Consider the following 10873-nt stretch of genomic DNA (forward strand, 5'->3'; position numbering starts at 1 on the left):
GTTTTGAGACTTTTGAATTAAATTCTATTTTAAAGCTTTAACTTGCTTGGGTCAGTCTTTTGCTAAGTAGTCAGTCATGCTAAGATTTCTCTTGGGAATCAAAAATGATTTTCGAGTGTCGATCATGTTAAGGGTATAGATTCGAGGCGTGACAAAAAAGAAACAGTAAAAAGAGAAACAATGAAAAAATGTTTACAGGAAAATGGAAGGGAAGAATATAAGTATGAGGTTGGCCTGCTGCAACCACAGCCTCACTAGCTAACTAATCAATGTTTTCTTTTTTTTTAAAAAAAAAAAGAGAGAAAGAAAGTGAAAAACAAGTTTCTATTACTATAAGTGTGTTCAGTTTGATGTAAGAGGGGGAATCTATATATTAGTATAAAGTAGGAATAAGTCCGTTGATGTGGCACACTTTATAAATCAGAAACAATATTTTCTTCTGATTTTTTTGGGCCTTTACTCTCTTATCTCTCTATTTATTTTATTTAAATTAAATCTTTAATAATCTTTAAAATCATTTAAAAAATATAAGTAACTGCTAAATTAAAAAAAAAAAAAGTAACTGCCAATTAACATACCCCTTCACCTTTCAATGATAAAAGTCCAAATGAGTTCCATCTTTTTCTTACTTATATATCAATGGATGAAAATATATTGTGCATAATCTTATTTTTACTTTTCTCAAATAACATTTTATTGCAGTTTTTTTTATATAACACTTATATGTAGTATTAAAAATAATTTATTTTACTTTTTCTTTTGGATTGTTGATTTGTTCTTTTTTGTTGTTAATGCAGGATACACATTTTTGGTGGAAACAAATCTATATATTGCTATATAAATTTTAAGGGAGGTGAAAAATAAAGATCTCAAGATAATTGTGGAGTTTATTATTAATTTGGTACTTGTATTGTGCAATTTGTTTAAACTCCTATTTTCTTATTTCTTGAATTTAGATTTTTCTCTTTTATTCTACTTTTAGTAAGATGTTTTAAGGGAGCGATTTGTATCTAACAGCGAATGTATATTTATTTTCTTTATTTTTTCACGTTTTTCTTTGAATAATTTCAATGATCTCTCTTCATGTTTGTCTCATAATACTTTCATATTTTTGTGATTTATGATATTACCTTATCTCATTTATTTTAATTTTGTTGAAACGATTTTTATCTACTAATTATTATTAATATGGGAAAATATGCTTAAACTAATTTGATTCTTGAGAACATCTTGGGCATCTCCTTTATTTATACATAGGGAGAAAACAAAACAAAAAAATTGTGATAACATATAATGGTAATTTAATAATGGCACACGAATAACAAATTTGAGGGGAGATAGTAATAGCAAATGAGTATGAAAAAAAATAAAATACATGTTCATTAATATGCATTAATTTTTCAATTTAATTAGAGATTAAAATGATTATTGACACAATGTAATTATTTTTGTGTATATTTTAATTTTAAATTAAATAAAAAAAACACGAGAACTAACAAAGATTTATTTTCTTATTTTCCATTTCATTATTTCCAATTTCATTTTATAACTTTTGTTTTTCTATCAAAATGAGATAATATATCAACATTCCAAACATAAATGTTGCCAATTTATACACAACGACGATTATATATCAAGTTAACATTCCCAAAATATTACATCATGATCTTTTCTTCTTTATAAATTTCTTTCTCTTTTTTTTTTCGTAACTAAATTCACATACATTATTTAATTCAGTCATTATGTATTTAGCTTGAAATGATTTTTTCATATAATGTTTTAAAAGAATCATAGAAGATGTCAGAATCAAAAAAGATAAATTGCACATTAATATTTGAATAATCTCTCTCTTTATATAATAAAGTTATGAATAAATAAACTCATGTCACACATGATTTAACTTTTCCCCCACCCTTCTTTTCTTTACTTTATTTGCAATATTATCTTAAAAAATTATTTCCATAACTCACATTTTCCTCAAAATTTGGTGATTATGATTTATTGAGGCCTTTCAAAAATTAGAAATGTGTTATTATGGTAAATAGTCTAATAATTTTATCTTTGACGATTAGCAAAAGAAAAAAAGTGATGAACAACTGAAAAGATTATTTTCTTCCCACAATAAAATCACATAATATTATAGGTTGAAATTAGAAAATTTCCGAAAAAAGGGTTATAATAATACTTCTCATATGGAGATTAAAGATTGTTCATTTATTCATTACATCAAGTAGTTCATTAAAATATCTAAGAGGCTAGAGTGAAGATTCTATTTATATGTAGGATGATACTTAGAAGAGATTTTTGAGTTAGATTTATCCAAACAAATAAATGGAATGACAATTTATATTTATATTTATATTTATATTTATATTTATATCAACTAGGTCAAAAGAAGTGTTACATAATTGAAATAAGAAAGACAAACGTAATATTAGCAATTTTAAAAGGTGAATATTATAAGCAAAATCCTAAGGAGGCTAGAATGAAAATTCTAATTATCTCATTTTTTCTTGATAGATCTATTATTTTATATATCAATTTGCATTTAGTTCTACATTTTATGCATTTATATTAGAAAAATTAAGATGATTTTTGTGGAAGCAAACTTTAAATTAATCCAAAAAGATCTTTATTTTATTTATCTACTGTGAGGTGTATTTTGGTATTTCGCCAACATTTGATTTAGTGAACAAAGCAACTGCATTTGAAGGATAATTGTAGATCGCACTAATAGTGTCACGATCCAATTCACTGGACCGTGCGGGCAGCCACTCTAACACCTAAGTAGGAGAACCTTCATACCCAAAAGTTTAAACATGCAGAAAATTAACGAAACACATATATAATAGAAATAAAACTCTTTAAAACAGACTCTAAAAAAAACGAGTAGCTAAGACTTATAAAGTAATTAACAGCCCTAAGGATCTAGTCTAACAGGCACAAGAGCTACTAATAATAGAAAATGGACAAAATAACAAGAGACACAGCTCCTGCCAGGCAGAAAGAGGATAAAAGATGTTGGAGAATTTCTTCGTCTTTACCTATTGAAACATCACGAAACCTGCATTCAGACTATCTCAAAAGACATAGTAAGAGTAGTATCAGTACAACCACACATACTGGTAGCCATCATCAGTCAACCCGACGTCCACCTCATAATATAAGAAATAAACAATATGATCATGCATTAAACCACTCACTTCTCCAAAATTTCTCTCTCTTAGGACACCCTCAATTTACACTAATACTCTGAATACTAACAATTTTACCAACAACTTACAATTCCGTATTTATCATATCATAACCTAAACATGCTAACCCCATTTAATAGTCTCAAGTACTACCACCTTCCTTTCCTACTAGTCGATCGTGTTATACCCTTAGTTTCCTCGCCAACTTGCCTAACAAAGACCATATAATTTTGTTATCTCAACTCTAACCTCATCCCACTCTCTTTTGGTACTTATACACACGAACATCTCTCGCTATTCCCTACTCACCCCTAGAACACCTTGACTTTGACTATAGCCCAACAAGAGAACATATAGAACACATCCACGTCACCCCATATTCGCATGCACACACAAAATTCACCTATACCCGACCCTCAAGGCTTCCACACCCACATAATATTCAATATAACATGCTTCACAATACACATTTACCATAAGTAGTTGGTTTTCTCACGGACCTCAAACTCAAACAGTTAGCTTTCCGGAACGTGGCAATCTGATTCCATAGTTTTGCTAAAATCTGGCAACCTGATCCAATAGTTGTGCCGGAACGTGAAAATTCGATCCAATAGTTATGCCAAAATGTGTAAAATAGGATCCAATAGTTGTCCTAGAATGTGGCTACCCTATCCAAGTTAGCTTGCCGGAACGTGGCAATCCAATCCCAAATACACCCCACAATCACAATAAAAATAATAAGCATATAATCAAGATCATACATTTACATCATGATTTCTTCGCAACCATCGTTCAACTATTTCATTTACAACAAGTGTGATCAATATTGCAACATTCAGACACATACAAGTATCACAATGAATCAAGAGCATGTATACATTACACAAACATAGGATCACAACCATCACCTATGAATAACTCCTGAATTCCTAACATACGCCAAATCACAGCCTTAGTTCTTCATTAGGGTCGTTATTAGGGTTCAATCCTATTACTAACATTCATCAATTTCATGACTCCAATAGATCGAACATAGCATTCACCCTTAACCTTGTTCCATCTTACCAGATACCCTTATTTTTGAAGCAAATCTATTCAAGAAACAATTCTGGGGACCTCGATAGGTCATCAAAATCTCTATATAAGAACTAACCAATTACGTTGAATAATATCAACTTTTCTCGAGATTTACTCAGTGCACGAATTTCTATACATGACTAATACTATTGATTTCATACATTACGTGGTAAGCACAGATTTACAACTACTCAATGCATAAAAACCTAACCTACCTGGACTCCAAGCGGTTGTACGGGGTTTTTGACTTTGTTTCCAACTTTTTCAGATTTGAGACAATGAGTTTGAAGAAGAATTTGCAAGATTCCACCATCCCCATGCTAGAATACTCCTTCACCTTCTTTTCCCAGCTTAGATTAGCTTTTCTGAGGTTTCTCGGGTAATTTACGACTTTTCTAGGTATTTTAGGAAGATGAAGAAAATTGAATTTCTCGTAATTATGTTTTGTCCCGCCTATCCCGCTGTAGCGGCAACTTACCTCGCTATAGCGCCGCCGCGCCAGCGACATCCAACACGTTGTTGCGAGATAAGGTCCGGGTTTTTCGTGGATTTTTGTTTTTCCTAAATAACGGCGGTTTGAATCGTTATAGATAGATGATACTTCATAAATCAAGACACTAGTTTGGATACTTACCAATCAAAAGATGTGTTGTTGAGGGAGGTAATCTGACATTTCACCCGAAGAAGATGAAGTGGTGGACGTTCTCTTTCCCTTTTTGCTGTGTCTTTCCTTTTTATTTTTGTTTTGTGTTTATTCTTTTTTGGGAAAATGCACAAGTATTCCCTCAACCTATGCCCGAAATCCTAGAGACAGACTTATATTGTACTGAGGTCCTATTACCCCACCTGAACTTATTTTATAAGTAATTTTCTACCCCTTTTAGGTCTACGTGGCACTAACTTGAAAAAAAAATCAACCAACGGTGGGCCCACAAGATAGCTCCTTCATGGGGTTTCACTTTTATATTGTATCATAATGTTATTGATATACATTCATCTGCAATCATATTCTTCAGATGAAGTCTTACACAACTGAAAGAGTTGGAGTAAATCCATGTCCAATGAAAAAATTAGTTATCGAACTAGTGATAGATATTTTTGATGATGTGGAAGGAACAAGGTCTAAGCCAATTGGAATCGAAAGCATAAACAGTGATTGTTGTATCCACTTGAAAATGGCTGCTAAGGCTTGTGCGAAAATCTGCAGTTTCTCACTTTTTCTCTCTATATTGGCTGCTCTCAATCTCTTGTGATTCTTCTTAAATAAGACCTAAAGAAAGTCTTACATATGCACCATAATATTGGGCTTATGTGAAAAAAGTGGGCTAGTCAAATTTGGGTTAAATTTATCCACAAAGGAAAGGATGGAAGACCCAAAACCTTGGACTTTTATTCATCCACATAGGAAGGAAAAAAGACCCAAAACCCAACAATTCTCCCCCTACCGACTATGTGGAGGAAACCGCGATCCAGGCGATCATGCAACAATCCTCAAACTTCCCTCTTGGCAAAACTTTAGTCATCATGTCAGTATCATTATCATTGGTATGGATTCTGTCAAGCAACTTAGAATCCAAGACATCTCAAATCTAATGATACCTCACATCAATGTGTTTATACCGACCATGAAATGTAGAATTCTTGTCAAGATGAATAGCACTTTGAATGTCGCAATAAAGCACATTCCTCTCTTGATCACAACTAAGTTCCCCCTATAATCTCTTCATCCAGATCAATTATTTGCAAGCTTCAACAACTCCAATAAGCTCAACCTCCATAGTAGATAAAGCAACACATTTTTGCAATCTAGATTGCCAAGATACAGCTCCCCCTGTAAAAGTAATCAAGTAGCCTGAAGTAGACTTACGAGTATCAACATCACCAGCTATTTCTTAATCAGTGTAACCACAAAGAATAGACTTTCCTTTACCAAAATAAAAACTCAAACTAGTGCCACAAAGATATCTCATAATCCACTTTACAACATTCCAATGCTCTCTTCCGTAATTAGAAAGAAAACAGCTAACAATACCAACAATATGAGAAATATCTTATCTTGTACACGCCATTGCATACATCAAACTATCAACAGCTGAAGCATAAGATACTTGCTTCATATCTTTCTTCTCACCATCACTGGAAGGACAATGTATAGTACTCAATTTGAAGTGCATAGCTAAAGAAGTACTGACAACCTTAATTTTGTCCATATAGTACTTTCTGAATGTACTTCTCTTGTGACAACAACAATTTCTTGGAATCTCTATCACGGATAATCTGCATGCCAAGAATTTGCCTTGCTGGTCCCAAGTGTTTCATAGCAAAAGACTTACTAAATTTTTGCTTCAACTCTTTAATACTGCAAGCATTTTGACCAACAATAAGCATGTCATCAACATAAAGCAAAACGATACTAAAGTCATCATCAGAGAACTTTTGCACAAAAACATAATGGTCTGAAAAAGTCTTCTTGAAGTCATGCTGACTCATAAAAGAACCAAACTTCATGTACCATTGCCTGAGAGCTTGTTTTAGACCATACAAGCTTTTCTTTAATTTGCAAACATATTTCTCTTTTCCCTTGACTTAAAGTCTTCCGGCTGCTCCATATAAATTTCTTCATCCAAGTCATCATAGAGAGAAGCAGTTTTAACATCCATCTATTCAACCTTCAATTCCAGAATTTTAGCCAAGCCTAGAACAACATGGACGGATTACATCTTCACAACTGAAGAGAATATCTCATCAAAATCAATTCCCTTTTTCTCTAGTTAAATCCCTTCACAACTAATCTAGCCTTGTACCGTGGACTGGGTTACCATCTTTATGTTTCACCCTAAAAATTCACCTTTTTTTCAAAGCTTTTTGATCTTTAGGTAACGTAACCAAATAAAAGGTATGATTATCATGTAGAGATTTTATTTCATCCTCCATAGCATCAAACCACAATTCTTTTTCTTCACTTACCATGGACTCATCAAGACTCTATGGCTCTCCCCCGTCAATCAAGAGTACATACTCATTGGGAGAATAACGAGATGAAGGTATTTTCTCTCTAGTAGATCTTCTGAGAGAACTCTCAAGAGCATCAATAAATAGTTGGTTCCTCACTAACTACATCGTCTTGAACTGGAGCATCAACGACGTCATGGTCATTCTGAGTATGATCACCATCTTCAATATCAAAACTTAAAGATTTTCACCTGGTGGAATAGTCAAAGGAACTGGATCAACATCAACTAGGCTCTCATTGGTCTGATAATCAACTTTCTCAGCTTTATCAAGATCTTCAAGTGTTTGGTCTTCAAAGAACACAACATTACGGCTTCTAAAAAGTTTCTTCTCAATTGGATCAAAGAAACAATAGCCAAATTTATCTTGACCATAATCAACAAAAATACATTGCCTAGTTTTAACATCTAACTTTGACCTCTCATCCATAGGAACATGCACAAAGGCTTTACACCCAAAAACTTTAAGATGAACATAAGAAACATTATTACCAGACCAAACTTTTTCAGGGATATCACCATTCAAAGCAACAGCAGGATAAATTGACAACATAGGCACTAGTGTTAAGTTCTTCTGCCCAAAAAGAATCTAGCAGCTTAGCATCTGAAAGCATACATCTATCCCTCTCAACAAAAATTTTGTTTATTCTCCGCTAAACCATTTAGCTAAGAAGTCTTTAGAAGAGTTTTCTGATGCTGAATACCCTTCTCTCTGCAATATCTGTGAAAAGGACAAGTAAACTCACCACCATTATCCAAACGGATGCATTTCAAATTCTTCCTTATTTATCTCTCAACCAAAGCCTGAAAATTCTTGAACACATCAAGAACCTGATCCTTGGACTTCAAAGAGAATACCTAGAGTTTGCGCAAATGATCATCAATGTCATGAAGGAAAGTGCACCACCATGAGACTTTACCTTAAAAGGACCACACAAATCAGAATGTACCAACTCCATCAAATCAAGCTTTCTTGAAGGTGGATGACTCTGAAAAGAAACTCTTTTCTATTTACCGGCTAAACAGTGAACACACTTGTTCAACTTTGCTTGCTTCACTCCTGAAAGAAAATTTTTCTTTGACAAATTATTCATCCCGTTCTCGCTCATATGAATCAGTCTTCTATGTCCTAACAATGATGAAGTATCATTCTCCACCATATTTACTGAGCCTTTGAGAATGGAGCCTTGAAAAACATACAATTTAGAAAACATGTCATCACGAGCTACCACCATCGAACCTCTTGTAAGCTTTCACTGGCCGGCACCAAGGGTATTAACATAACCCTCATTATCAAGATATCCAACAGAAGTAAAATTCAAGTGAACATCTTGAGCATGCTTGACATTATTGAGAACTAGTTTGGAACCATTATTACTTTCCAAACAAACTATACCAATACCAAGATTGGCAACCTCATGATTATTGCCATTTTCAACATCCCAAAATTACCTGGAGTATAAGAAGAAAATAATTCCTTCCTGGGCATGACATGAGAAGTATCACCTGAATCCACAAACAACTAGACTCATCGCAAACAAGATTGACGGCATTTTCATCACAAGAAACAAGAAGGTCAACGTTAGCAATAACCGCAACACGATTTTCATTATCGCATTCCTTCTTTTGTTGTTTCATATCTGACTTGTACTTGAAACAAAATTTCTTGATATTCCCATTCTTGTCGCAATAGTCGCATGTAACATTCTTGAATCTAGACTTTGACTTTTCTCTACTTTTATCTCCGTCATTCTGACCTCTAAACTTGCTTCTCCCTCGGTATTCAATAACCAAAATATCAGAGTGTGAAGAAGAAGATGATGAGCCTTGTGATCTTCTTCTCATATCTTTCATTCAAGACACCACTCTTAGCATATTCCATGATCAAAACACCTGGGAGCAGAATTAGTCAAAGAAATTCAAAGAGTTTCGAAGGATTCTGATAGAGTATTAAGAAGCCATAGTCCTTGAATTTCTTCATCGAATTTTATACCCATTCCAGAGAGCTGGTCAAGAACACTTATTATTTCCAGTCTTCGAAATACTTGATGTTCATCAATTGTTTCAAAAGAAACAACTTATCATTTTAAGTCTTCGAAGCATATAGTGTCTCAAGCTTATCCCACAAACTACTGGCATATGTCTCATTCACGAAGTGATTTCTAACATTATCTTCAACATATTGTATAATATAGCCACAAACCTGTAAATGCTCAAATTCTCAATCCTCATCATTCATAGATTCAGATTTATTAGAAGCAAACACAGGTAGGTGTATTTTCTTGACAAATAGAAGATCTTTCATCTTGCCTTTTCAAGTATGATAATCACTACCATTTAAACAAATCATCTTGCTCATATTTCCATCATTCTAATAAATAATGAACATCAACTCAATGCTCTAATACCACTTTGGTTAGGAAAGGCAAGCACAAAATAAATGTGCATGACAAAGGCGATATCGGAAGAAACCCAAGTTAAAACTTCCTCTTTTATTTGAACTAAGAGAAGACAAAATAATGCTAGAATAAAATAGTTTGGGAAGAAAACTAATCAACCAAGCAAGAAAACTAAATCAACACAAGAGACGCCAAATTTAACGTGGAACACCTTTTCGGTGTGAAGAGTAAAAATCACAAGAGCAAAGTTCCACTATAATAAACAAGAGCTACAAAAGTATCCTCCAAAATAGTCACCAACAAAGTGTCAAAATAATGAGCAACACAACTACAAGATAGCACCAAAAACTAGAGAAATAAGAGAAGCAAAAACATCAAACCGCAGCTATTGTTTACGAGCTAAAATCTGGAGCTACGGGACTCCAAATCACCCTATCTCAGTTTTCAATCAAATATTAAGTTGAAACAAACACGATGTCCGAAAATCAGCTCAATCGGACAAAAAATGAAGCGGGAATCGCAATTTGAAAATGGTTGCTAAGGCTTGTGCAAAAATCTGCACGTTCTCACTTTTTCTCTTTATTGACTACTCTCAATCTCTTGTGATTCTTCTTAAATAAGACCTAAAAAGTCTTACATATGACCCATGATATTGAACTTATGGACAAAAAGTGGACTTATCAAATTTGGGCTAAATTTATTCATAAAGGAAATGATGGAAGACCCAAAACCTTGGACTTTTATTCATCCACATATGAAGGGAAAAAGGCCCAGAATCCAACATGTTGTTTATTGTTTGGCACTTTGTTGGTGGCCATTTTGGAGAACACTTTTTTTAAATCTTGTGGATTATAGTGGAGCTTTGGGCTTGTGGTTTTTACTATTCACACCTAAGAGGTTTTTCACGTCAAATTTGACATCTCATTTATTAATTTGTTTTGCTTGCTTTGGTTGATTTGTTTGCTGCCCTAAACTGTTTTATTCTTTCATTATTTTGTCTTCTCTTGGTTCAAATAGAAAGTGAAAGTTTTGAGTTGGATTTTCTTCCGTTATCGCCTTGTCGTGCACATTTATTTTGTGCTTGTCTTTCCCAACAAAATATTTATCACCTAGTAGAACTTTGCACGCGAAGTAATTGTGTTTGAATCAATTATCTTTTTCTGTCAATTTAATATTCGTTGATTCGTTCTAT

Source organism: Solanum pennellii, chromosome 9 (genome assembly GCF_001406875.1).
Source record: "Solanum pennellii chromosome 9, SPENNV200".
Taxonomy (NCBI): domain Eukaryota; kingdom Viridiplantae; phylum Streptophyta; class Magnoliopsida; order Solanales; family Solanaceae; genus Solanum; species Solanum pennellii.